Raw genomic sequence first — 23,745 nt, forward strand, 5'->3', positions numbered from 1 at the left:
CCAATTAGCCAGTGTGTGTCTTTTGATTGGGGCATTTAGTCCATTTACATTTAAAGTTAATATTGTTATGTGTGAATTTGATTTTGCCACTTTGATGCTAGCTGGATGTTCTGCCCATTAGTTGACGCATTTTCTTCATTGTGTCAATGGTCTTTACCATTTGGTACATTTTTGCAGCGGCTGGTACTGGTTGTTCCTTTCCTTGTTTAGTGCTTCTTTCAGGAGCTCTTATAAGGCAGGCCTGATGGTGACAAAATCTCTGAGAAATTGCTTGTCCATAAAGGATTTTCTTTCTCCTTTGCTTATGAAGCCTAGTTTGGCTGAATGTGAAATTGTAGGTTAAAAGTTCTTTTCTTTAAGGATGTTGAAAATTGGCCCCCACTCTCTTTTGGCCTGTAGGGTTTAAGAATATGGAACGCTTTGTGAATTTGTGTGTCATCCTTGCACAGGGGCCATGCTAATCTCTGCATCGTTCCAGTTTTAGTATATGTGCTGCCGAAGCGAGCATGAGTAACTATTATTTACCTGTGTGTTCCAAACAATAAACTCTAAATTTTATTCCCCAAAGGTTAAAAACATTTTTTCTTATCCTTGCTTCTTGATCAACCCCTACACACAGTGGTAAACATTTGTTCGAAATTCTTCCCTCCTGGTCCTTGGAAAGCTGCTTCAGCCTTTTGCATTTGTTTCTGGATAGCCATGACTGGCTTTGTACTCCTCATTCTGTGTCCTCTTGGCTTTCTGCACATGATGCTCTCTGACTTTCAGCTTTGAGGAAGTAGAATGCTCCTTCCCTCTGAAGGGTCAATTTGCTCCTTACAGACCCATACACTTAGAGGGCAAACCTGCCAAACCATGGAAATACTCTCTCACTCTCTATAATATTAGAAAACAATAAAAAGCGATGAACAATGGGCAAAGGCAACAGCAGAGGTAAATCTGAAAATCACCAGGCTGGGTGAAAGAAACAGATAAGAAAAGAGCATATACTGTTTGATTCCCTTTCAACAAAGTTCTGAAAAATGCAAACTACTCTATACAATGAGGATAAACCAGATCATTGTTTTCCTGGGGAAAAGGGAAGGGGTAGGAGGAGAGTGCAAAAACAGGAAGGAGGGGAGGAGGGCTGGAGAAACCTTTTGGGTTAATGGTTTTGCCCATTATCTTGATTTACCTGTGTGTACATGTGTATACATTTGGCCAATAAATTGTCTGATACTTTTGGGTTTTGATTTTGAGCTTTTTAGAGGCAAGAAAGAATGACATTTTATCTATTTTTCATTATGTAGCTAAACTATTTTGAACATTTTACTCAATACTTCATGAAGTATGAGGTTTTCCACTTTGGTTATTGGAAGAAAGAATTATTCCTGGTCCCAGTGTCGTGGCAGGGAATGTTTTCTCATATCCTTGTTGGTGCTTCCCTGACACCCATCTATCTCATAAAGTCTCTTTGCACACATGTGCTGATTAGTGCTCAGCTGAAGACTCAAGGATGACTCTAGATCTCTGGTGTTCTCTGTTAGGTAGCTCTCTCTGCTGTAGTGCTCTGTTCTTCAAATTCCAGTCATTTTGGTTTCCTACATTCTCAGCTCCATCACCTCAACTCAGTGAGACCACCTGGCTCCATGGGGAGTCCTCTCCCTGTGGCCTAGAAACTCTCTGTGCTGTCAGCTGGGTAGTCAGAGGGCTCACCTCACTCATTTACCTTCTCTTACAGATCACTTTCCCTGCATTGGACAGGGATCTCTAAGAGAAAGTAAATAAATGAGGTGAAACTTAGGCTCAATGTCTCCAAAAATGTTTCATGTGTTTTAAATGTTGTCTTTTTAGTTGTTTTAAAGAGAAGGTAAATCTAGTCTCTATTACTGAATCTTGACCAGAAACACACATCTGTCTCCTTTTGGATTTATAAATGGCTTGGGCCATTTGATGAAACATCTCCTTTGGACTATTCTTTCAGAAGTTGCCTTCAACTGGAACTCTGGGATATTTTCTCAGTGGGCTGATAGCACATCTTCTTTCTTGTTTACATATGTTAGAGAAGGGAATTTGGGCATTGCAGCAAAAATATTTTTTGTCTTACAGCTGATATAGTATAAGGGAGTATTCTCAAACTGAAGGTCTAAATCTAACCCCAAAATGATGTGTGTGTGTGTGTGTGTGTGTGTGTGTATGTGTGTATTTTTGTCTACACAGTGATTAAAAAAAACCAGATTAGTTTTAAACATGAAAACACTGGACTTTTCCCATGGATAGCTGAATTCCCAGCTTCTCTTGAAAAGTCAGAAGACCTGATAAATTTGGCTAATGTTCCCACAGAGTACCGTTTATCAAAATACACTGGTGCCTTCCCCCTTTTGAAAGGCTGTGCACACTCCACTTTGACATAGGCTTCCTCAGGCCTTTACCCCTTATTTTTATTACTTGACTAGCCCAGAGGCATGAGGATCTGTGGCTCTTATTGTAGAGGTCAGGAGCACAGACTTTGGAGTTCGATTCTTTGCTCTAGCATTTTGATGACCTGACTGAAGTTTTTTCTCCTTCTGCAACTATTTCCCATGCTCCTACAAATGCTCTTCTTCTCCTTCTGTCTCCCTTATGTCTATTTTCTACCCTCTTAAAGGTTCTAGATTTGCTGCCCCATAGGTCTGCTTCCTGTCTAGCATGTACGTTGACTTTAAATTATGTGGCCAACTTGTGTTTTATGTATTTCACATCCAATTTCCCTTTAAAAAGAGTTTCTTGAAAATGTGGTACATATACAATATGGAATACTATGCAGGCATAAAAAAGAATACAATTATGTCCTTTGCACCCATATGGGTGTAGCCAGTGGCCATTCTCCTGAGCACGTTAATGCAGAAACAGAAAACAAAATACTGTATGTTCTCACTTATAAATGGGAGTAAAACCTTGCCTGCTCATGGACATAAAGATGGCAACAGTAGACACTAGGGACTACCATAGGCGAGAGAGTTGGGGATGAGCATTGAAAAACTAACTATTGGGTACTGTGCTCAGTACCTGGGTGATGGAATCATTCATATCCCAAACCTCAGCATGCGAAATACCCAGGTAACGAACCTGCACACATGCTCCCTGAGTCTAAAAGTTGAAAAAAATAAATAAAAATATTTTTATATTGACTCAGTAAATCACTATTATTTCTTGTGGGCAAGTGCTTTGTAGTAAGAGAACTCAGAAGCCAGAAGCCACATTAGGCGATAGCTTACAGGTCGAGTTCCTATTCTTGGGGAACTGGGTTTTGTTCAATGTTGTAGATCATATGATAAGCTTTCTTCAGAAAAGACTGGGCTTGCCAGGTAGTGACAACGTAATAGATTTCTCTACACTACCGCATCAAATTCACTTCATTTTCTACTTAGGCCAGATTGCGTTCAAGCAATACATTTTCAATAATGATAATAACAAATGTCATAACAATTACCACAGTAATAGCTACTCTTTGTCAAGCACTTACGTTTTCCCAGGTATCACATTAAACACTTTACACAAATTAGCTTATTTTATCACCACAATAATGCTAATGATTATGGACTTTATCCTTCCCCCAATTTCAAGTATGGGAAAACACTCTCAGAGAGGTGAAGTGAGTTTTCCAAGCTCATGTCAAAGTCAGGAATTAAATTCAACCTGGGAAAAGTCTGATTCTGAAATTTATTTGCATTGAAAGAGAGAAATTCAGTGACCATCAATACAGGTATGTTACGTGGAACAAATCTGTGAAGTGGGGCTTATTTTTGTGTTGTAGAACCTCTCATAGAAACTAGCAAGCTTTGGAACCAAAAGTGGAAAGGGCAAGGAGGGTGTTCAATGGAATCAAAGTGACTCCCCAGAAAGGCAGCTGTTTTACATCATGGAAACAGTAGAGCTTCCAGCAGCACCAGCAGACGTGGGTCCCAGCCTACCACTCACATTCTCCACAACCTTCTGAGAGTTACTTAACCTCCATGAACCTCAGCTTCCTTTCCTTAAAATAGAACAATCTGCTGCTGCATTGCTAATGATGCTCACGAAAGGTAGTCCGTGTGAAAAGAAGTTTAGCAGATAGGGTGTTTAGTAACAATCAAAATAATAGTTTATTCTGAAGGGCTTTTTGGAAGATAAAGGAAGCTAAGACATGCCAATTGCCTGAAATGTAGTAGGAACTCAATAAACGAAAACCATTCAGGGCCCAAATCCCATCTTTGCAGTTCCAAAATCCAAAATCCAAAATAGAAAGTTGGATGTCAAAATGAATTTTGGAGGCAAAATCTGACCTGAGGTGATGTGAGGCTACTTGTCTTATATAAGTGAAATTTGATGATGAGATTCTGTGAAGCATTCAACCTATATATATCTTGTCATACCTCCAAGGTCTGAGCATGTCTGAATTCTAAAACTTCTCTGACCTCAAAGATTTTGTATAAGGGATTGTGGACTGGTATTATTATCATCCCATTTTCAGTTTCCTGTTGTTTTATGAGTCCTTGTAGAAATAGCACCTGCCTTGTTTAAGGTTATTTTCTCCAACCCCTAACATAAATGCCAAGGACAAGGTTGATAATTTATAAATGTGTATTGATGAAATGAATAAAAGATTGATAAGACCTTGGTGATGAAGAAAATAAAGAGTCCCAGAGAATGAGAGAGGAAGAGTATGCATTATTTTTCCTGTTCCTTTCCTAGGCCTTTTAAAGGACCATGGGCTGTTTGAGGGGCCCATATCATTAACTGGTGAGTGGGGAGGAGGGGCTGGAAGCAGCCCCAGAATCCTGAAAAGGCCGCTCAAGGAGCAGAGCTGGCAGCAGCTCTTGTGTGCAGTGATTCCATCAGGGAACACAATTGCCTTTTTTGGAGGGCTGGCTCAGACACAGCTGGTGTTACAAACTTTGCAATCCTAATGCAAGGAAAAGCTGGGAAAATCCCACAAAGTGAAATTGTATCTGCTTGTGGTCAAGTTGGGACTCCAAATTTGGACAGTGGAATTTGGTGGGAAAATGTGAAATGCATCAGGGGTTATATAGTGAACCTAAGATTTATTGCTATGGCAAGTGGCTATTTCCAGAAGAACTAGCAAGTTGTGGTAATATTTCTGTGAAGGAGGAGAAGAGGGAGGGACCTGCAGCTTACTGCTGATGTGATCAACCTGTTAAGATTTTTGAGCAAATGGAAAAATCAAAGTTGTTCCATAATGCCCGTCAGATCACTGCACACCAGTATGTACAAGAGGATTTAAAAAACATGAAGTCAGTTGATTAGAACATAAAATACCAGAGGTAGTCAGAGCAGTTGGACTAGATGCCAAAATTATATGTTTCCAAGCTTCTGTTTTAAAGCTATTCAAATGTATCCCAGAGAGAGAAAGAGAGCTGGAGGCCAGAGGTAGCCAGCTCAAACTGGGACTGGCTCTTAACTGGCTGTCCAGGAGCGTTTAGGGCAAAGGACTGCAGTGCGAAGCCATCTGTGAATGAGATATAGCACAGCTTATCTCCAGTTTAGCTGTGTGATATTGGGCTTGTCAGGCAACCTCTCTGGGTCTCAGTTTCTAATGTGTAGAGTGGTATCCCTAATGCCTCCCCCAGCTCTTTAGGGGCAAATGTAACCATGTATGTAAAGACCTTGTCAAATGCTGTTCCCAGGTACCCAAGAAAGTCCTGAGGAGATCACCATCAAAATAATCCTTCCTTGGTGTTAGAAATTTTCTTATTATATTAGCATTATTAAGACAGAGGTTGTTAGCTCAGTTACTGGCTAAATTTGGCTCATAGCATTTAAAAATCGGAATATATCATATAACATTTTGGAATTCTGTTTTTTATTGGAAGATTGTAAGCTCTGGAAACACTGGTCGTTACTGCAATATAGCAACACACAGACTCAGTGTCTGGAAAAAAAGTGGGGGAATGTAGCAAGGATTGGGTGAGTCCAGAACGTATTGCAACATACCAGAAGGATCTCAAGTCAACTGGTTTAATCTTCACTCATTAACCTAATCTGCTTAGTCCATGAGGAAGTTTGAGTTTTGGACCCCTGCTTTAAGGTACTTGAAGACCTCAGTTAAGACACCAGTGATTTTGGAGGAAGTTAAAACACTAGGCAATTATAAAGCATGGGGGTGGGGTCACAGATACAGGAGGAATCAGCGGGAGGGAAGCCTACTTTTCACCTGGAGGCTAAAATGGGCAGAAGGTTGAGTTTTGTCAGTGGTTCATTTACAATTCTAAACAGCAGCTGCAGATTACTGACTAGGTTTTGGGTAGCCCACTTCATCAAGGTTTGGACCCAAGGGGAGGGGAGAGGAAGGAGGGAGGGAGGAAGGAAGGAAGGAAGGAAGGAAGGAAGGAAGGAAGGAAGGAAGAAAGAAGGAGCAGGAAGAAGGGAGGGAGGGAGGGAAAAGGAGGGGAGCGCCCAGCAAGAATATATGTTGTATTATCTTAACATCAGGATCTTATTCAAGACTTAGAGGACAGTTAATACTAACCCACAGAAACCTGCCATTTCTTGCTGCTATCTACAAACACCTCACCCAACTTTATCCAATTTCTTTTTTTTATTGCATTTTAGGTTTTGGGGTACATGCGCAGAACATGCAAGATAGTTGCATAGGTACACACGTGGCAGCAGTGTGATTTGCTGCCTTCCTCCCCTTCACCCACATGTGGCATTTCTCCCCATGCTATCCCTCCCCAGCTCCCCAACGTGCTGTCCCTCCCCTATTCCCCCCAATAGACCCCAGAGTATAGTGCTCCCCTCCCTGTGTCCATGTGTTCTCATTGTTCATCACCCGCCTATGAGTGAGAATATGCGTTATTTCATTTTCTGTTCTTGTGTCAGTTTGCTGAGAATGATGTTCTCCAGATTCATCCATGTCCCTACAAAGGACATGAACTCATCGTTTTGGATGGCTGCATAATATTCCATGGTGTATATGTGCCACATTTTCCCAGTCCAGTCTATCATGGATGGGCATTTGGGTTGGTTCCAGATCTTTGCTATTGTAAACAGTGCTGCAATGAACATTCGTGTGCATGTGTCCTTATGGTAGAACAATTTATAGTCCTTTGGATATATACCCAGTAATGGGATTGCTGGGTCAAATGGAAATTCTATTTCTAGGTCCTTGAGGAATAGTCACACTGTCTTCCACAATGGTTGAACTAATTTACACTCCCACCAGCAGTGTAAAAGTGTTCCTGTTTCTCCACATCCTCTCCAGCATCTGTTGTCTCCAGATTTTTTAATGATCGCCATTCTAACTGGCGTGAGATGGTATCTCAATGTAGTTTTGATTTGCATTTCTCTGATGACCAGTGATGATGAGCATTTTTTCATGTTTGTTGGCCTCATGTATGTCTTCTTTTGTAAAGTGTCTGTTCATATCCTTTGCCCATTTTTGAATGGGCTTGTTTGTTTTTTTCCTGTAAATCTGTTTGAGTTCTTTGTAAATTCTGGATATCAGCCCTTTGTCAGATGGGTAAACTGCAAAAATTTTTTCCCATTCTGTTGGTTGCTGATTCACTCTAGTGACTCTTTCTTTTGCCATGCAGAAGCTGTGGAGTTTGATTAGGTCCCATTTGTCTATTTTGGCTTTTGTTGCCAATGCTTTTGGTGTTTTGGTCATGAAGTCCTTGCCTACTCCTATGTCCTGAATGGTTTTGCCTAGATTTTCTTCTAGGGTTTTTATGGTGCCAGGTCTTATGTTTGAGTCGTTAATCCATCTGGAGTTAATTTTAGTGTAAGGTGTCAGGAAGGGGTCCAGTTTCTCCTTTCTGCACATGGCTAGCCAGTTTTCCCAACACCATTTATATAACAGGGAGTCTATTTTGTTGATCTTTTCAAAAAACCAGCTCTTGGATTTACTAATTTTTTGAAGGGTTTTTCATGTCTCTATCTCCTTCAGTTCTTCTCTGATCTTAGTTATTTCTTGTCTTCTGCTAGGTTTTGAGTTTTTTTGATCTTGCTCCTCTAGCTCTTTCAATTTTGATGATAGGGTGTCAATTTTGGATCTCTTCACTCTTCTCACGTGGGCACTTATAGCTATATATTTTCCTCTAGAGACTGCTTTAAATGTGTCCCAGAGATTCTGGTATGTTGTGTCTTCATTCTCATTGGTTTCGAAGAACTTCTGTATTTTTGCCTTCATTTCATTGTTTATCCAGTCAACATTCAAGAGCCAGTTGTTCAGTTTCCATGAAGCTGTGTGGTTCTGAGTTAGTTTCTGAATTCTGAGTTCTAACTTGATTGCACTATGGTCTGAGAGACTGTTTGTTATGATTTCAGTTCTTTTGCATTTGCTGAGGAGTGATTTACTTCCAATTATGTGGTCAATTTTCGAGTAGGTGTGATGTGGGGCTGAGAAGAATGTATATTCTGTGAATTTGGGGTGGAGAGTTCTGTAAATGTCTATCGGGTTTGTTTGTTCCAGGTCTGAGTTCAAGCCCTGGATATCCTTGTTAATTTTCTGTCTGGTTGCTCTGTCTAATATTGACAGTGGAGTGTTAAAGTCTCCCACTATTATTGTGTGGGAGTCTAAGTCTCTTTGTAAGTCATTAAGAACTTGCCTTATATATCTGTGTGCTCCTGTATTGGGTCCATATATATTTAGAATCGTTAGCTCTTCTTGTTGTATTGATTTTTTTACCATTATGTAATGTCCTTCTTTGTCTCTTTTGATCTTCGTTGGTTTAAAGTCTATTTTATCAGAGACAAGAATTATAACTCCTGCTTTTTTTTGCTCTCCATTTGCTTGGTAAATCTTCCTCCAACCATTTATTTTGAGCCTTTGTGTATCCTTGCATGTGAGATGGGTTTCCTGGATACAGCACACCGATGGGTTTGGCTTTTTATCTAATTTGCCAGAGTGTGTCTTTTGATTGGTGCATTTAGCCCATTTATATTTAGGGTTAATATTGTTATGTGTAAATTTGATACTGCCATTTTGATGCTAGCTGGCTGTTTTGCCCATTAGTTAATGCAGATTCTTCATTTTGTTGATGCTCTTTAGCATTTCATATGTTTTGGGAATGTCTGGTACTGGTTGTTCCTTTCTATATGTAGTGCCTCTTTCAGGAGCTCTTGTAAAGCAGGCTTGGTGGTGACAAAACCTCTGAGTACTTGCTTGTTCTCAAAGGATTTTATTTTTCCTTCACTTCTGAAGCTCAGTTTGGCTGGATATGAAATTCTGGATTGAAAGTTATTTTCTTGAAGGATGTTGAATATTGGCCCCCACTCTCTTCTGGCTTGTAGGGTTTCTGCTGAGAGATCTGCTGTGAGTCTGATGGGCTTCCCTTTGTTGGTGACCCGACCTTTCTCTCTGGCTGCTCTTAGCATTTTCTCCTTCATTGCAACCCTGGTGAATCTGACGATTATGTGCCTTGAGCTTGCTCTTCTTGTGGAATATCTTTGTGGTGTTCTCTGTATTTCCTGGACTTTAATATTTGCCTGCCTTGCTAGGTTTGGGAAATTTTCCTGGATAATATCCTGAAGAGTATTTTCCAGCTTGGATTCATTTTCTTCGTCACATTCAGGTACACCTATCAAACGTAGATTAGGTTTCTTCACATAGTCCCACATTTCTTGGAGACTTTGTTCATTCCTTTTTGTGCTTTTTTCTCTAATCTTGGCTTCTCATTTTATTTCTTTGAGTTGATTTTCGATTTCTGATATCCTTTCTTCTGCTTGGTCAATTTGGCTGTTGAAACTTGTGCATGCTTCGCGAAGTTCTCCTGTTGTTTTTTTCAGCTCCTTCAATCACTCATATTCCTCTTTAAGTTGTCCATTCTTGTTATCATTCCCTCAAATCTTTTTTCAAGGTTCTTAGTTTCGTTGCATTGAGTTAGAACATGTTCTTTTAGCTCACGGAAGTTTCTCATTACCCACCTTCTGAAGTCTGATTCTGTCATATCGTCACACTCATTCTCTGTCCAGCTTTGTTCCCTTGCTGGTGAGGAGTTGTGGTCCCTTGTAGGAGGTGAGGTGCTCTGGTTTCGGATGTTTTCCTCCTTTTTGCACTGGTTTCTTCCCATCTTTGTGGATTTATCCACCTGTCGTCTGAGTAGTTGCTGATTTTCTGATTGGGTCTCTGAGTGGATGTCCAGATTGTTGACGATGAAGTATTTCTGTTTCTTAGTTTTCCTTCTAACAGTCTGGCCCCTCTGCTGTAGGACTTCTGAGGTCCACTCCAGGCCCTGCTTGCCTGGGGAACTCCTGTAACTGCTGTGGAACTGTGAGGGTTGCTACCAGATTCTTCTTCTGCTATGTTTATCCCTGAATGATGCCTGCCAAATGTCAGTCTGATCAGTCCTTTGTGAGGTGACTCTTTGGATATATGAGGATCAGGGAGCTGCTTGAGGAGACAGTCTGTAGTTTATAGGAGCTCAAGTGCTGAGCTGTGAGCTCCATTGTTCATTCAGGGCTTCTAGGCAGGTACAGTTAAGTCTGCTGCAGCAGAACTCATAAAGCCCCCCTTTTTTTCCCTCAGGTGCTCTGTCCCAGGGAATTAGAGCTTTATTTATGAGTATCCATTGCACTGTTCTGCCCAGCAAGGAGGCAGTCTAGTCTCTGCCTGCCTGTAGTGGCTATGCTAAGCTGCCATGGGCTCTGCACTGCTGCCGTGAGCTCTGCCCTGCTGTTGTGGTCTCCACTCTGCTGCCATGTGTAATTCCCTGTAGTCCTGTTTATTTGGGTATGGTTAGAACTGCTGTGGCAATGGTGGCCTGCCTGTGTAATGGTGGACTCTCTCTGTTATGGTGGGTTGCCTTGGCAATGGCAGGCTGTGTCAGCAATGGCAGAGTACCTCTGTAGGGGTTGAGTGCCCCAGTAATGGTGGATGGCCCTCTGCCACCAAGCTGCACTGTCCTGGGTTCAGCTGTGCCTGCCATGAAGCCCTCAACCTTGAGTGTTTCCAATTGCTGTTTTGTTTGTTTTTGTGGCGGTGGGACACCCCTCCCCCACCACCCCGCCCGCCAAGCCTGATCACCTGGCTCCCTGCCTCAGAGACCTTTTTTTTTTTTTTTAAGTTGAATGGCTGACTTTCTCCCAGGTGTTCCAGTCGCCTGCTGAAAGGGCACCAGGATCTGTGTGATTTCCTGTGCTGCAACCCACCGCACTGGCTGAAACAATGTTGTTGCCTTGGAATCTCCTGGCCTGGCTTTCTGTTTAAGTCCCGTTTAATCAGATGAATGTGCTAATCTGCCTTCCAAAATCTCCAATTGCCGGTTTCACGGGGCAACCAAACCAGTGTATTTTTATGGAGTGCTGCTGTGCTGCGGCCCCAGCCCAAACAGCCATGCCGGCCCAAACTGCTGTGCTGGAGGCCCGTGGGGCTCCTACACCTGGGAATCTCCTGGTCTGTGGGCAATAAAGATCCATCTGGAAATGCGGCATCTGCTCACCCTCTGTGCTTTCACTGGGAGCTGCAGTCCTGAGTTGGTCCTACAGCGCCATCTTCCCTGGATCAGTCACTTTATCCAATTTCTCTGTGCTTTTCCCTTATGTCTTTCTTGGAACAATTCTGTGCTTCAGAGGTTCTGAACCACTTTTGTTCTCTGAACTTTTTGTAGTCATATGAAGCCCATGGATCATTTTTTGAGAATGATATTATCAAATAATATCTACTATCTAATAATCAAATAATATCTATTATAATAAATGTGAAATGATTAATACAATATGTATCATATTAATATATATTATGAAATTCAAAGTAAACCAATTATATTTTAGTATAGGTATCTCTCTCTATGTATACATATATGTATATTTTGAGATACAGGAGGGAAGTCTCACTCTGTCACTCAGGCTGAAGTGCAGTGGTGTGATCTTGGCTCACTGCAACCTCTGCCTCCCAGGTTCAAGCAATTCTCCTGTTTCAGCCTTCCAATTAGGTGGGATTACAGGTGCCAGCCACCATGCCTGGTAAATTTTTATATTTTTTGTAGAGACGGGACTTTTCCATGTTTTCCAGGCTGGTCTCAAACTCCTGGCCTGAAGTGATCCATCCACCTCGGCATCCCAAAGTGCTAGGATTACAGGCGAGAGCCACTGCACCTGGTCCAAAATATTTAAAAAAGAATTTATGTTATAGTAATATGTGCACATCTTTATTAGTGCATCAAACAAGACTAGCAGCAAGTTTAGTAATTACCATAATTTTGAAGTGGCAATGAGTTTAAATGCCATTTTGTGTTATTTGTAGTAGTTGTAATGTGGTGTGAAAATACCTGTGATTTCCATCAAAGATAGTTACAGTTACTGTTAATAGTACTTTGGTTTTTTGCTTACATTCAAATTTCAGAGAAATGCTAAATTTCAGTTATAGGTGAATGAAATGAAGATGTAGTTATTTTCCCACCTAAGTACAAAAATTCTCTAAATTCTCCCTTTAGACTCCTCTTTTCTTTCTAAGAGGTAAGACCATGGGCTTTAGGGCCTATGTTTGTAACCAGCTCTACTATTTCTAGTCATCAACATTTTCTCATCTCTAACAAGTAACAGTAACCCATGTAGTAGGTTTACATGAACCAAATGTGCAAGATGGCTGTTGACAATCTGCAGAATTCACAATTGAATGAAGGGCTGAATATGTGAGTCACCTGGCTGAGTATATAGTGGGATCCAGCTTTACATTAAGGTATAATGACCTCAGTGAACTGCAGATAAACAGCCTGGATCTGGTTTGATGGTTTAAGTCACAGGGAGTGGGAGCAGTCTCATTTTGCAATAGGCATTCTTGAGCCTGTCTAAGAAAAAGAAATTCTCTGCATGCCTAATGGACAAATGTATAAGAAACAGCCCAATGTTTACTTTGTTTTGTTTATTTTAGACTCTTGTTTTTCTTTCTTTGTTCTTTTTGTAGACTAAAAAGAAGATAGTGTGTGTGTGTGTGTGTGTGTGTCAGTCATGCACACCCTGCCTAATTGTGGGAGATCTAGGGTGACAAGATGGCTTGGTGTCCATTTCAGGAATCAGTCCCTGCCCCAATATGGAGTCTCATGAAGAGGCACTGTGTTAAGTTTGCCTGGTCTGCTGTAACAGAACACCACAGGCTGATTGCTTTCTCACAGAAATCCATTTATTTCTTGCAGTTCTGGAGGCTGGGAAGTCCAAGATTAGCATGCCAGCATAGTCAGGGCCCTCTTCTTGGTCTCTAGGGGGCCACATTCTTGCCATAGCCTCACATGGTTGAGAAACAGATAATCTTTCATCTGTGTCATCTTCCTAGGGTACTAATCCCATTCATGAGGGTTCTAACCTCATGATGTAAGCACCTCCGGAAGGTCCCACCTTTAAATACCATCACACAGAGGGTTGGAGCTTCAACGTACAAATTTGGGGGAGGGAGACACTATTCATTTCATAGCAAGCAACCAGGAAGAAGCTGAAGGGATCTCTCTGAGATGAAGGTATGCAAATGTCTTTGCTTTAAGTCCTGCGCTTTCATTATTGAAAAAGGAGTGTCGATAGAGATTGGGCACCACATATGTTCCAGATGGGTACCACGTATGTTCCAGATGGTACCACCCATGTGCATTTGTACACAGTTCCCCATTTTATTCTTCATTCCAGCTTAGTGAAGTAGATTTTTTTTCTCACCCCTCTTTTAATTAGGAAAAGTAGAAGACATGAAATAACCTGTCTGAAGCTCCCAGCTGATAAATGGTAGGAAATGCAAGCAGAGCGAGATAAAGGTGTTTTTTGGCCTGGTGATCCACTAGTCCATGCAATGCAGGTTTGCTCTGGCATCTTGAATGCTGGCAGTTTCAGGAGCATTCCGAAGCAGGCCCCTTCCTGAGGCTACCACCACTCTTGCCTGGGGTGCAGGCAGCAGGTGCAGTAGGGAGGCCTTCCTGGTGATTCTACATCCAGCAGACTGGGTAAGGGCACCTGCAAGGGATAGAAGGAAGCAGAGATGCCATGTACAGTGGAGATAGAGACATTCAAGAGTGGTCTCTATCTCATATTTAGCAAGCTTCTGAATGGAGCTGAAGTGTGGTGTGAGCAAGGAAGGAAGCAGAATGAGGTATGAGTTATCAATACTCCTGCCATCCTATCTGTACCTGAGGAAAGGAGAGGCCTGGAGAGATTAAGACTGCATAAATTTAGAGCCCATGCTGTGTGCCATACCTTAGGTTGAGCACTGCTTCAGACATATTTGATTTTATCGTTAGAATAACACTACACAGTAGCTATCATAGCCCCCAATTCACAGACAAGGACACTGGGGCTCGTAGTCCATGGTCAAGTGTGTCATAGGAAGAGAGAGGACAAGATGGATGTAGCGATAGGTTCAGAGCATACAGGTAGTTTTCTGCTCAGCAGCACCTACTCAAAGCCCTGGTTTAATGATGGTTTCCTAGAGTAGTTATGTAGTAGAAATTCAGACTGCGTGTGTGGCTGGCCGGTTGTGTGTGTGAGTGTGTGTGCGTGTATGTTTGGGGGGTGGGTAGGGACAGCTTTTGTATTTTCTCTTTATGTTTGCTGTTGGTTGTATTTGTCAACATACATGGCTCCCTCAGCATACAACTGTTTCCCATGGAGCTAGCATCCTTCTGCTGCCAGGGAATCTGCTCAGGGTCACCCCTGATAAGTGGCAGGATTTTAAACAGTCCGTTTGGGCTTGCTCAGCATTCTCTGTCCTCCGTGCTTCCTCCTTGAGAAGCAGCCAAATCTTCTTCCCCTTCCTCCATTTACTTTCATCTCCTTGGTGTTGCAGCCACACCTTCAGGGCTTTGCTATTTCACTTTAAGCATCAGGGGACCCACTTTTGCCCACTGGCCTCCTCCCTAATGCCTGAGTTTGTGTGGCCATCACCACGGCTTTAGGAATCACTGGAGTGGAGATGGTGGGATTAAATTTATTCCTCACAAATTGTGAAGTCTGAGTTAGCTCCATTGTAACAGAGTAGTTTAAACACTGACTTATTTGATTCAGTCAAGCAATCAGCTGACTTTCTGAGGCTAAACAATTTACCAACATGTAGTCGACACATTTATTGAGCACTGGTTTTATGCAGGTACTGTTTTAGGCAATGGGAAAGTCATAAACAGAACAGATAAACTCCCATTCCTATGGCACTTACCTTGTGATGGAGAGGCTGGAAAATAAATACATAAAATGCCCTGTGATAATTAATTTCTACATGTCAACTTGGCTAAGCCATCTTATTCAGTTTTCAAATACCGGTTTAGATGTTGTTGTGAAGGGATTTCTTTTAGTTGTGAATACCATTTATATCAGTAGACTTTCAGTAAAGCAGACTATTCTTCATAATATGGGGAAACCTATTCCAATCAGTTGAAGGTCTGAAGAGAAAAGACTTGGGTCTCCCAAAGGAGATGGAATTCTGTAAGCAGATTGTCTTCAGATTTGAGCTGCAGTATCAGTGCTTTCCTGGGTCTCTAATCTGCCAGGCTGCCCTGAGATTTTTGGACTTGGCAATTTCCACAATCATGCAAGCCAATTCCTTAAAATGAATCAATTCTCTGTCTCTCTCTTTTTCTCTGTATATATACACATATGCATATGTATGTGTTGCATATGTTTGTTTTTCTGGAGACTTTTGATTGATACGTGTGTGTATGTGCATGCGGTACCAACACATGATATGAAGATAAATAAGACAGAACAATATGATTGGGGGATGAGTGATGCTTTAGATAGGATGATCCTGAAAGGTCTTTCAGATGGAGTAGCTTTTGAGCAGAGATCCAAGTGAAATAAGAATAAGCTTGTGAAGCTCTAGGAGAAAATTGCTCTCTCTAGTCAGAACAGCAAGCACCTGAGTGTGTGCATGCTTGGCACGGTCAGGGAGCAGGGAAGAGGTGGCCAGTGTGGTTGGGATATCTCAAACAAGGGGATCAGTGATCACTGATGGACATTCTGGTCACAGACCCTACCATGTTAAAAGATCTAGCAATTTATTCTTATTCAATTTATGATGTCAGATCCTGGGGTCCAGGTCCAGCCCATGCTGAAGTCAGGCAAGGAGTGGGTGGATGAGCAGAAAGAACTCAGGGGGTCGTAGGCAGGTGAAAGACGATTTTATTCAGCAGCAGCTCTCATCAACAGCTCCCTCATACTGTCCACCATTATCTCTGCTGTCTGTTCCAGCTCTGCTGATCCTGTGCCATTTAATCTCACATAGCTACAGGTCCCGAGGGTCTTTTGGGAAGCCCTTATTCTGCCTGCTGTAATGACTGTCATCATTTATGGATGAGAAAACTGAGACTCAGTTACATAACTTTCTGAGGACACAAACTTCAGCAATCTGTCCAGTAACCTTAACCACCGCACTGCATTATACACGCAATATATTGTTGGTAAGTCTTGGTAATACTATATCACAAGCATTTTCTCAAGTTTATGACTTCACAGTACTTCACTGCATATGTAAGTCACAAAATCTTTAATCCTTTTTCTATTTTGAAGTATGTAGATTGTCTCCTACATGCAAATAATGATGAAATGTACATATTTATACTTATTTTTCCTCTGAAGTTTGAATTTTTTTTCTCACAACTCAAATGATTGGGTCAAAAGTCATAAAAACTTCGAGGGCTGGTCAAACTGTTTTCTAGAAGGACTGTTTCAACAGTCTTAGTAGTGTCTGCTTTTGCTGTACCCTCAACAATTTTTAAATTAATTTTCTAGCAGAAAATGGTCCAATGCTTTATCCTGATGTATTTGTTTTTGAAATAAAAATATTCCTATCACTGTGCATCAACTTAAAAAAAAAAAACTTTGTATTTGTTTACAAAACGGTGTGTCGTGGGAAAACTAGCTAGGCCCCAATTCAGAGTTTAGTCACTATTAATATAGGTGCCCCAAATCTGCTGTGTCATATTTCAATCTTAAAAATATCTCTGAAAACAAAGAGGTTATTTTTTTCCAATGTGGCAGTAAAACTGACCCAATTCCTTGGCAGCAAAACCTGAGCTGAACTGACATGAGGATAATTGTGGTTTGAATATTTCTGTTACATTAAATATTCATGTTTTAGTATGAAAATATTGATGCAGTTTCCCAGAGAACTTCCCACTTGGGATTTGATGTAATATATGGCGTTTGTATCATTTTACCTTTCTAACATCTAAAAAAATGCTGAGTCTTGAAACCCACCTGGCCTTGAGACTAAGACCTGTGGCCTGAGCCTGGCATGTGTTTGGCTGGGGTGCTGAGCAAGGGGATAAAGGATTTCCATGGTGTGATAGTTAATTTCATGTGTCAACTTGACTGGGTCCCCAAATGCCCAGACATTTGGCCAAATATTATTCTGGCATGCCTGTGAGGTATTTCAGGATAATTAACTTTTGAATTTGTAGACTGAGTAAAGCAGATCCCTCCCCATACCTTTCTTTTTCCTTCTTTTTTGTGATGGAGTCTCACTCTGTTGCCTAGGCTGTAGTGCAGCGGTGCAATTTTGGATCACTCCCACCTCCATCTCCTGGGTTCAAGCAATTCTCCTGCCTCAGCCTCTTGAATAGCTGGGATTACAGGTGTACACCACCATGCCTGGCTAATTTTTTTGAATTTTTAGTAAAAGATGGCGTTTCACCATATTGTCCAGGCTGGTCTCAAACTCCTGACCTCAAGTGATCTGCCTGCCTTGACCTCCCAAAGTGCTGGGAGTACAGGTATGAGCCACTGTGCCCCACCGTCAGATTGCCCTTCTTAGTGTAGGTGTTCTTAATCTGATACATTGAAGACCTGACTAGAACAGAAAGGTTGAGTAAGAGGAATCCCCTCCTGCCTTACTATTGAGCTGGGACACTGGTCTTTTCCATCCTTTGGACTTGGACTGACTCTGCTTGGGTCTGGAACCTGCTGGCTTTTGGAATGGAACTACACAGTTAACTCCTCGTTTCTAGAAAATCAGATTTGGACTTGAACTACATATCTTTTATGGTTCTCTAGTTTGTCAGCTGCAGATCTTGGGGCTTCTCAGTTTCCATAATCTCATGAGCTGATTCATTAACATCAATCTCTCTCTCTGTCTCTCTCTCCCTCCCCTCAATTGAAGCAGGGCTGTGAAGGCCAGCAAAATGGCCACCAGATCATTTCTACCAAGATTATGTCTGCAGCTCACTAGAGAGAGAGCTGAGAGTCAAAGCTGAACGACCATACTTAGCAGAGCCTAGTGACACATAGCTACTGCTGACCCACAGTAGGCAGGAGAAGCATCTCTGCACTCCTGGTGAAGTGAATTATGACTCACGACCCACAGGAGCAAAGAAGCCTTTGCACTTGAAGCAATGGTGTTTAAGGACTTGGTTCCACGGCCAGAGCAGCTGATTTGAAGCTGAACTCTGCCTTTTACTAGCCATGGGATCTTGGGCTAGTTGGTTAACCCTGAGTGCTTCAGTTTTTCATCTATGAGGTGTAGGGACCATGATATGACGTGCCAGGTGGAGTATCCGCAATGTTTCAATGACACATGTAAAACTCTTAAAATAGTACCTCAAAGGTATTAGGCATTCAGAAAATCAAAAAGATTATTACCGTATATCATCAATTCTAAGATACATTTTCCCCCTCATTTTATCATTTCTATAATGGTTTGTCTTTGCCCATTTTTTTTCACGTTTAACATTTCTGAAATTGGAAAGCACTTCAAAATTGATAGAATCTTAGGCAAAATGAGATATAGTATTAATATTTGGGTTGTTCCTGGATAAATCATATAGGAAGGGAGTGGTTATGTACTGTGTTTAAGCTCTTATGAACAACAGAAGAGAAGGATTCTCTCCCTCTCTGAAATTCCATGTTTAATCCTAAACTTCTATTGTTACGTATAATTATGTCCATATGTCTGTATGTATAGATACATAGATAAAAAAGACATAAATACAGCTGACTACAAAGCCATGTCAAATTTGGAGAAACTAGACAGACATTTTAAAAGCAGTTTTTTTCTGTACCATGGGTTTCTGGGTAAAATTCAGCTTCTAATTTATACTATGAACTTAGTGCCTGGTACATAGGAAATTAGATGAATTAGTAATTTATATGAATTATTTTTAAAACTATGTTTTCCTTATGAATTAATAATTTTTACTTGAAATTGTTATTTAAATAAGTCTATTTTCAGACTTTAATGACACCCTTATTAAAAATATTCAACCTGTCTTTTCCAGTTATCTTGCCCATTTCTTATTCATTTTCTTCCTCTGGCCTTTCCTTTTCCGTGTCCATTTCTCTTTAGCTGCTCAAATCCCTCTTTTCATTCTTTGTCCTCAGAAACTTCAACCTGAGGCCTTCAACAATCTCTTACAACTTCAGTTTAGTTTTGAGTCAGGGCAATGAAGATAAAATATGAGTGGGCTTAGGAAATGGTCTTCCACATTCATAAAAGAAAAAAAATGTAACATTGCTGCCAGGTCACCCAGAACAAGTTCCAATTCCCAATAGTCAGGGAAGAATTTTTAAAGTAAAAAATCAATGGCTATGAAATTACACATTAGTCCAGGGCAGAGTACTCTGTCTGTTTTCCCAGCGAACATTCATCTTACTATAGTAATAGTGGCACAGACAATTTGCTGGAGTGAAGTTGATCTATAAGTGTTTTAATTAAAGTTCTGACAGCCAATTGAAGCCTTTTTTATTTTTTGGATGTATCTTATCAATCTTTCTCTGTCTATGAATGGCTGTGCCCAGGGAGTTTAATGCATGAGGGAGGCGTAGGTTAATGTTCTCAATGTATTAACTGATCAGGAGGAAAGGGACATTATGGGTTTCTTTTCTTATAAGCTCCCCAAGCTCTACATTCTATAAGGCATATCTTGGTAAGTGCTTGTTGAACACAAGAGTTAATGAAGATTGCTCTGAGACTATGGTAGAGAAGAGGGTAGGATGGGAATTTTGCCATCCTAGGTCTATTTGCTGGCTTTCCATCATCGAAGCTGTGTCTTTAGAAGATACTGAAACATTTAAGTGTCACTTTTCTCACTTTTAGATAGGGACAATTAACACTTACCTTACAGGTTTATGCATCTACCACCTCTCTGCCATTGTTTACTGAAATTCTCTGGTTAGACAATCCATGGACCATTTCTTGGGAACAAAACACCTCTTTATCAGTCCTGCTAGAATTATCAGAAATAGAGGACAAAATGTATACGTTAGTGATATAACCAGGAGTTTTTCAAGAGATCTACATAAGCCATAATATATTCAATGTTATGAGAGCCAATCACATTTGGATGCTGACATTTCCTGAATAAGGCTTGTGTTAAACTTAGTCTTCTCAGCCTCAATCACTGACATTTTTTTTTCCAAGTGCAAGTGTGAGAATGGACTGAATACTGCCTGTGGGCCTAGCCTCTCACCTTCCTCCTTTGCTAAGCTTTTGACATGATCAGTTGTCATCCTTGTCTCCACCAATAGTCATCTTCATTTCCAACTGGCTTACATGCCTAGTGGCCATGGTAATGTCACGTCTCACCTACTGAGAAGACTTGGACCACAGGGAGCTGTTTTCCTCTAAGCAAACAAGCTGCCACAAAAGTCAACTGGAGGGAGGGGAAGTGACCCTTAATGGTCTGTGATGATCCCCTGCGTCTCTCATCTTTTACCTATCTTTGGCCTTAGTCAAAAGGTAGCTTTTTGTCCCCACCAAGTCTTACATGTTTCCCTGTCCATTTGTCTTTTTTATGTTCCAGGAAGATGATATGAAATAATATTTGTGAATTGGCCATATAAACTGTAAGGTACTATATTCTTTGAAAATCATAAAATTATGAGTACCTTGTTTCCTTCACAGGGATGTTCCTATAGGGAGGTGATATGGGGTGATGGGAAGGGTTTAGGTCAGTCTAATCACAGCAGGCAAAATTGAAATCAGATAAAGTAGACAGTTAAATTACATGATTGATTTTATGTTAGGCATAGATAATATGCAGAAAACTAATCTTACTAATTGTCCTTGAGGAACTCCAAGTTTAGAAAGGAAGATGGACATAGCACACCTAATGAAAATATAACATGTGGTCCATTGCAGTGGCTCACGTCTGTAATCCTAGCAGTTTGGGAGGCCAAGGTAGGTTGGTCATTTGAGATGAGGAGTTCAAGACCAGCCTGGCCAACATGATAAAATCCTGTCTCTACTAAAAATACAAAAATTAGCCAGGTAGTAGTGGTTGGCACCCATAATCCCAGCTACTCGGGAGGCTGAGGCAGGAGAATCACTTGAGCTTGGGAGGCAGAGGTTCCAGTGAGCTGAGATTGTGCCACTGAACTCCATTCTGGGAGACAGAGTGAGACCCTGTCTCAAAACACCAAAGAAACAAAAAACCCCACACCAAACATGAAAAGGGCTGTTTAAAGTGAGTCACACTGACACGGTGCCACAGGATGTCTAGGATGGAGACACCGGCTTTCAATTGGGAGGCGGGGCATCCTAAGGCTTCCCAGGGATGAGAGGAGAACATGAGATCCTTGGAGGTAGAAGTTGTTCTCCTCCATTCACTGTAATGTTCCTAGCACTGGAATAGCACTTGACATATATTAGACCCCCCCCCCAAAAAGCTGATGAATGAATAAATGACTGATTTTGAACTGTGAATTGGAAAAAGATGACAGATAACTATGACTTGGGGTGACAAGTATAGGAAGACAAGTCATTCCTGCCTGCTCTGTAGGGCCTCAGATTTTCTAGCTCTAGAAAATGGGATCTCAGTTTTCTAGTGCTAAATGGGGGGCTTCTTTTTCTCCTTGCAACTGCCCCTTTAGGCAGATCCATCCTCACTGCAAGAAATAGGGTTTGATACAATGACTGAGCCAACTCTGCTTTTATCAATCAGTTCCAAACACTTGATATCATTACTTAGCTTGGGCTTCTGGGAGATATTTGAAATTAAATTTTGACCAAGATTAAAGGAAACTGGAAGAAGTTAATCACCTTTCCAGTAACACCATTACCTTGATGCCAGCATAACCCCCATATTCCCTGTGCTTACTATAATTCGAAATGTTGCAAACAAATAATTATACCACTTAAGAGAGCCAAGGGGATGATTGGTGCCACAAACACAGATTTACCACTGGCTCTGTTTTGATTGCTGATATTAAAAGCAAAATTCAAGTAGGCACTTAATAAAATATTGAATAAATCAGTGAATATGGCTAATGTGTTGCCATACAGTTTCTGATTTTATTTTTTAATAAAAAGGGATTGGTGAATGATGGTGCAAGGTCCAGTTACTGGACTCTGATGTGTGTGCCATGAAGTGGTGGAGTGTGTTCTAAACAACACAGATGTTAGTCAGGAGGGTTTACTTAAGTCTCAAATCTCCCATGGTATGGCTTTTGGCTGAACACTTCTGCTTGAGAAACCTAGATCATCTCACTCTGCAAATAAGGGTTCCTTCAGACTAGGACAATCCCACTAGTGTGTATCTACCCAAAAGAAAAGAATTATTTTATCAAAAGATAGACTGGTGGCTTATGCCTGTCATCCCAGAGCTTTAGGAGATGGAAGTGGGGGAATTGCTTAAGGCCAGGAGTTCGAGACCAGCCTGGGCAGCATAGAGACCCTAGCTGGTCTTGAACTCCTGGCCATTAGCAATTTTATTTTTTATTTTTGTCTCTACAAAAATAAAACAATAAAAATATTAACTGAGTGTGGTGGTGCACACCTCTAGTCCTAGCTACTCAGGAGTCTAGGAGTGAACAGTGTTTACCCCTTGTACAACATTCTGGGTGAAAAGTAAGACCTTGTCTCTGAAAGAAAGAAAGAAGAAAGAAAGAAAAGAAATAAAGGAAGGAAAGAAAGAAAAAACCTGCACCTGTATGTTTATGGCAGCACTATTCATAATAGCAAAGATACAGAATCAACCTAAGTGCCAATTAGTAGAGGACTGGTTTAAGAAAATGGAATATATATGCATAATGGAATACTATTCAGCCATAAAAAGAATAATATCATGTCATTTGCAACAACATGGATGAAACTGGAGGCCTTTATCTTGGTGAAAAAACTCAGCAACAGAGAGACAAATACCATGTGTTCTCACTTCCAAGTGGGAGCTAAATAACGTGTACATATGGATGTAGAGTGTAGAGTAATAGACATTGGAGGCTTCAGAGGGTGAGCTGGTGGGAGGAGGGTGGATGATGAGAAATTACTTAATGAATATAAGGTATGTTATGTGGGTGATGGATACCCTGAAAGTTCTGACTTCACCACTATGCAGTCTATGTATGTAACAACATGTAAGCATGCTTTCTTAAGAAAACAGGGGGTGTCCTTTAGGCTTGAGATTCTGTGATTTCATCATCATGAGTCTTTTTTTTGGTTCTTAAGTGACAGAGGCATTCACATTTCCATTGCAACCCTACAATGAGGGAATCAAGTAAACACAAATAATTAGAACTGGTCTAAAGACTTCATGGTGATGGCAAAGTTCAGAGATGGGAAGTGGCTTTCTCAGAGTCATGGAGCAAGTTCGAATCTAGGCCTAGAATCCAGGGTTGCCGAACTTCAGCCAAAGATTCTCTAGGTTTTCACCATAACAATAATCAATAATAGTGGCATTGTGTTGGACAGGGTCAGATTGAGGTGTACAGAGGCCAGATGGCTTGTCTAAATGATGTATTGGTCTTTGTGACCTTGAATAAATTGGTTGTGGGTTGTGGAGATATATTGGCCTGGTTTCTTCTGTCATTTTACTGCTCAGATCAGTTCATGTTGCATATTAGATATGTGCCTATGGCATCAGAAGATCAGGAATCACCAAGCCACAG

General features: G+C 41.1%; 1 non-coding gene across 1 annotated transcript; it reads right to left on the reverse strand.

The window, feature by feature from the left end:
- Window positions 1-404: 404 nt before the first annotated feature.
- On the reverse strand, window positions 405-508 carry LOC118148659 (U6 spliceosomal RNA). Its single transcript, XR_004735579.2, has one exon. It is a non-coding gene; the product is annotated as a U6 spliceosomal RNA (small nuclear RNA).
- Window positions 509-23,745: the final 23,237 nt, after the last annotated feature.

The sequence above is a fragment of the Callithrix jacchus genome, chromosome 16, assembly GCF_049354715.1.
Source record: "Callithrix jacchus isolate 240 chromosome 16, calJac240_pri, whole genome shotgun sequence".
Lineage (NCBI taxonomy): Eukaryota > Metazoa > Chordata > Mammalia > Primates > Cebidae > Callithrix > Callithrix jacchus.